Here is a 6,249-nt window from a genome sequence, read left to right as displayed (position 1 = left end):
TATTTTAAATTTCGGCCACTAGGGTACTTTGTCGTGAACCGGAAATACTTCGCTCGTGCCGGAAGCGTGAAGTGTCATCGAAATCGTGTCAAAATGTTCGTCCAACCGAACTTTTATGCTATGATTAAATATTATATTTTTGCGTTTTAAACTTTTATATGCTATTTTAATAAAATGTTATTTACCGCATCTCTTGGATCGTTAGCGTGTCTATCCGTTTTTATAATGCTCGAATTCTTTAATATTAACAAACTGTAACTAATTTTATAAACTAGAAGTTTTAAAATAAATTTTATGTAATTATGTAGAATATTAATTTAATAATTCGATCACATTTCTAAGACTTTTTTTTTTAAATTAAGTTACGTAAACCAAGCTGTATTTTACATGCTAGAATAATTTTTAAATTATTAATAAAGAAGAAAAATGTTTATATTTATAAAAATTTCCAAAACTAATGAATGTGATCACTTTCTAAATAAAGACTAACGTAATCCCACTTCCTGTTTATTAGCCTATGGTCATAGTCTAAAGGGAATTTTAAAAAATTTGTTTCTCTTCATTGCTAAAATATCCCTTAAAATTTCCTTGTTATAAGTTAGAAATTCATTTTTAAATTGATTTCTGCTTTACATTCTTGCATTAGAAATGAAATAATTTGTTATTCGGTATTAATATTAAGAGTAGAGAAATGAATTATGATCGTCGTCGAATTTACTCCTTTACCTCCGAAAAAAAATCCTTAAAATTCCCTATTCAAGTATACATTAAGTAATCGAAATTACTACTTAATATTTTTCTGTATAAATTTATTTTTGCTAATATTTAAACTGAATACTGCAATTTAATAATAATAAAAAATTCTTTATTAAAATCTACACGAATATAGCAATAATATTCAAATTTCTTCATTTTAATTTTTCCTCCATTTAAAAAAAAACATTCCTCAAACACATTAATAAATATCATTTAAGGATTCTTTCAATTTAATATTTATTTATACATTATAATTTAAAATATTTTCTTTTCACCTATTATAAAATAATTTATAAGGCATTTAAAAATCCCCAAAATATCCCTATCAAACGGTAGAAATTTCTGTAACCATCTGGCGCCATCTGTTTTCGTTTTTAATAAGTTATTTTGACAATTTTAAAATATTTTTCTTCTGCAAACCATAAATAATCAAAAATTTATTTTTAGTATATTCTTAGAAGGAATTCCATCCTGTATCTGCTCGGTACAAATTATCACTTCCGGTCATTTAATAAAATAATTTTCCTCTTAAAGAATATTGCTTTGATGAAGTACGACAAACGAAAATATTAAAAAGTGTGTAAGTAAACTATACACGAAACAGTAAACCTTCCGGTGAACTTATAAAATATAAATAAACAATATGTAAGTCAATAAGAGCTGACGAAGTGTACTGATAAGGAAATATTCCTGCGTGAAAGGATTTTTGTTTAAGTTATAGCAATTAAAACCACTAAAATTATTATTTCTACAAACAACTAATGTTATTTTAATAATATTTAAACAAACAGGAATTTTTTTTAGTAACGAATAAGGAAAAATTGGCGTAATAATCGCTTTGAATTTTAACCAATCACAAAACAGTTTACATCATTTTTAAATGAATTGCTACTATAGAATGATACAAACGTTCCTTCGATTGGTCAGTCACGTGTTCATTAAATTGCTTTGTAAATGAGATTCGGTAGGTTCTTGTTTAATTAATTAATTAATTAATCATTTATTAGATAATTGTTTTACGGTCGAATATTCTTTTTACATTATTTATTTAAAAGAAGCAATTACGAAATTTTTGTCGACTCAGGTAAGAGTGACGTATCAGGTAAGAGAGACACGTCACTGAGTCACTCTTACCTGAAAATATTGACGTCACAACTTCAAGTTAACTGTTTCTGTTACTGTTGCAATTACTAAATATTTAATTAATTATTCAATAATTTAAATTAAATAAATAAATAATTAAGAATTTAGTATTTGAATATGTATATTATACGTAAATAATTCATATGCCCTCTAAAATCGAAAATTTTAACTAAAATTTCATAGTTCAAAAATAATCTAGCAACGAGTTGCGTAACTTTCCCGGCTTTTATGAGATTTTATTTTAAAAATAGCACATTTGTATTACTAATCAAAATAAATAACTAAATTTTATGTGGCGCCATCTATTATGAGATTTTGTTATAAAAAGTTTATATATTTTTAATTATTATAAAATAGCAAAAGACTTAATTTTGAGAGTAGAGTTGAGTTTTATAAAACACTATAAATGCTAAAAACAAATAAAATCTTCATTACGTCCGACCCTCACGAGATATGTCACGTGACCATGACCACCCTCTATCTCTCCATCCACTTGACCTTTCACAACCAAAACTTAATAGCATCAATGCTTCTTATATACAAGTTACCCTGCCAAATTTCGTTCATTTATCTTCATCCAGTCCTGAGATATTAAGCGAAATAGACGCCAACACACACACACATCCACGAAATTTTATTGCCTTATTTGGATTAAGGAGGTCTGAAGACGTGGAGATTTGAGGATCAAATTTGACACAATTCCTATATTTTCCTTTGTTATGTATACATGAAAGTTATGACCATAAAAATATGTAACTAATACTTTTAACTTCCATTATGAATGGCTAAACAATATTTCAGTTTTCTACAGACTCACTCTTCGTTTATATTAAAATAAAATAAAATAAATAAATAATAGAATCTAGTATATTTTCTTAACAAAAGTATTAACAATAAATTATTTTTCTTATTTATATATAAAAATATCTGCAAAATGTCTATATTCTAAGTGAGCTTATTTTGAGAATAAACACAGTCACAATCAATACTTAAATTTCAACAAGTTTGTTATGATTTATATTCATCGGAACGAATTTAGATGTAGATAAAAAATGGAATTTATCAAATAAATCCTTTTATAAATTATAACTTATACGTGAGAGAGTTCATAAATTATAAACTTCTCAGTACAAAAGCTATATTTCTATGCTTTAATTTACTTTTTAAACTATAAATTCTACGTAAGATTTCATTATAAATATATAATTCTTGATTTAAATATTCATACTTATTCTTTTCATGTATAAAGAGTTTTTGAAACAATTAATATTTTAAATTAAACAGCTTATTGTAAATCAACTTAAATCAATTTACCTTCATGTTATTTATACAAATCAAATAATTTTTCTCCTTATCTCAGTGTATTATATATTCATATACATGCATGATCGTTGAGAGGAGGGAAACTGGGAATTTTTATGGGAATGGCCCCTTAATTTTCCGGAGAAAATTAAACGGGCCATAGTAGTTCCTATTCCTTAAAATTAATGCTATATTTACTAACAGAAAATAAAATCTTTAAGACAACTTTTTATTTCATCTGCTGAAAAAACAAAGCTGAAGGGGCGCGACAAGGGGCAAAAGAAGTCTGATCTACTCCAGGCCCCATATAACCTCTCGATGGGCCTGTATACAAGTGTATATTCATTAAGAAGATTAATTTTTAAAAGTAAACTCCATAATATGGAGTTTACTTAGCCCATATACTTAGCCCATATACTTTAGCCCATATACTTCAGCATAAGACGATTTATCAATCATATTATGATTGATAAATTATGATTGATTTATCAATCATATTATGATTGATAAATCGTCTTATGCTGAAGTATATGGGCTAGGCAAAACCGTTATCAGTTTTTCTGTGTATCTCAATTTTCGTTAGATTCTTTCTTATCTATAAAAGGAAATGAAATACCTAAAAATTACTTTAAAAAATGAGTCAAAGTATATGATTAAACAAGAAAGTAAAGCGTATTATGAAATATAATAATTGGTATCTGATAAAAGACTTTTATCAATGAAATGAGTAAAATCCTGAACAGTTCTGGAGAATTTTAGAATATAGTGACTCATAAGCTTTATTTTAAATCTATTGATTAAAAAAATAAGGTCAAACAATGTCTTATTTAATAAGAAAATATTTATATTATTATGTATTTATGATATAGAATATTTAGAGTTAAAATAATATCTTAATTAATTATATATGTAATCATAAGTGTCAAGAATATTGTAGATGATATCTTTAATTTCTATAAATTAAATTCTTCTGTCTACTTTCATACAAATAATTTATTATTATAAGAAAAAAAAAGCTGTACTCAGATTAATCATGATGAAAATGATATGCATATGTTCCAAAATACATATAATTCATATTAAAATCTGCAGTATATAACATTATTCAGCTCATTAATAAATTGATATATTACACACTCCAGTTCAACATTTTACTTAATAATCAGAGTAAATCGAGTAAGATAACTTAAAAAAGTGAAATTAGTTTTTCTTCCATCTTAAATTTTGGTTTTAAAAGCTCCAGTTACGACATGTGATACTTTTAAATAACCTTTAACCTCTGTAATAATTGAGGATATCAATCTAAAAAAAATTATACTTGTTAAAACATCGTCGTTTATGAAGTCGTAAACATTATATAAACATTTCATTAATAATAATTCTTGGGAAATTTGTACATTTGTTTAATATATAAATTATTATAGCTTTAAAAAGTAATTTAATTATTTGGCTGAAGTTAAGACATTTACATCATTTAAACGTCGAAAACTCCTTTTAGAAGAATAATTATGTATTTTTAAATATTTAATTATGTGTTTGTTTTTTATTATATCAAATATTCAAAAACTTCTGAGTTATTCTAAATATAAAAATTGTCATTGTCGTTATGATGTGCTGGAATGTACAGTACTAGTTACAAATATGTAATTTATGCTGTATATAAACTTCTAAAATAACTATCAGTTAAATCCTATATTTGAAATTATTATACGTTGAAATAAGTAAATAACATTTTAAGCATGTTGTTTTGTTATTATTACTATTTTAAAAACATAGCCTAATAGCAACCATTTAAGGATATACATTTTAGCACATCGTGATAATAATTCATGTAAATGTTTTAAATATCTTAATGATCTTAATGCAAATCACTAAGATACATTTTCAGTTTTATTTAATTTCTCTATCAATAACCTTCGATTAACTCATAATAAAAACAATTAATCGTATTACCCAAAAATTAATAGTCATTTTCCCAATTAGTCATAACAAAAGACGATCACCTCTATTATCCAAAGAATTTCTGAAAGGTATTTCCATTTAAATGTTACTGAACCAGGACTTCAAGTTTAGTTATCGTAATAATCTGACGTCTTTTATATCTTAGTTTAAGACATTAAAGACTAAACAGGTTATGCTTATCCGTTCCTATTGTCTATGCCGGTGCCTAGTCATTAATAATAATTTATTATCGTTTATATTCTTTCATTTAATGTAATAAAAACCTGTTCAATTTAATCTAATGAATAAAAATCTCTTCGAGGTAAAAATAGAAGAAATTGTAATTTACAATTATTGATGGACCGATTTCTTGAAACTTCCAAAAATTTTAATTTATTGAATAGTGATTTCCATTAGTATATTTTGTGGGTTACACTGAAAATTGCTTCGTACTCATTCTTAATTTTGTTATATTAAAGCAGTGGTTCTCAACTGTTGACCGCGGAATATTGGTGTGCAAGAACTTCTCATAGGATGTCACAAAATTATTTCAATTGAAGAAACCGGAGGATTTTCATTTATAAATAATAGAATTACAATTATGTAAACATAACAAATTAGAATTGTCAGTGGCCGAGTGAATGAAGTCTCTGAATACTGGTTGCAGATTCGCTCCTCATTAATGGACGAGCCACGAAGAGTTTTGCGTGTTTCTTCACGTGTCTTACACCTAAATAGAAGCCACGTTCCCGTAGGAACTCCTCCCCGGGCATTTCTCCTCAGCAGATCGTTAAGATATATTCGATAATCTAATGCATTGTGTTTCTGTGTAATTTTTAAGAAAGTGACAAAACATTACTTGACAAAAATTATTTTAATATACTTTTGAAATTTCTGTCGGGTGTACTTAGTCTGCGGAAAATATTATCTGTAAAAATTCGATAAAATTTTCACGCATTAAGCCACAAAGCCACGTCAAGGCGACACCCATTTTGTGGTAGTTTTTTGGTTTCCAGAAACTGACCCTGATTGCTTGACAGAATAACAATCAGAGAATAAAACTGGATATTCGTTGCTATTCGATTAATTCAATAAACTCAAATCGTT

Source organism: Centruroides sculpturatus, unplaced genomic scaffold (assembly GCF_000671375.1).
Source record: "Centruroides sculpturatus isolate CEXI.00-Female unplaced genomic scaffold, Cexi_2.0 scaffold764, whole genome shotgun sequence".
NCBI lineage: Eukaryota > Metazoa > Arthropoda > Arachnida > Scorpiones > Buthidae > Centruroides > Centruroides sculpturatus.
This window is presented reverse-complemented; position numbering follows the sequence as displayed.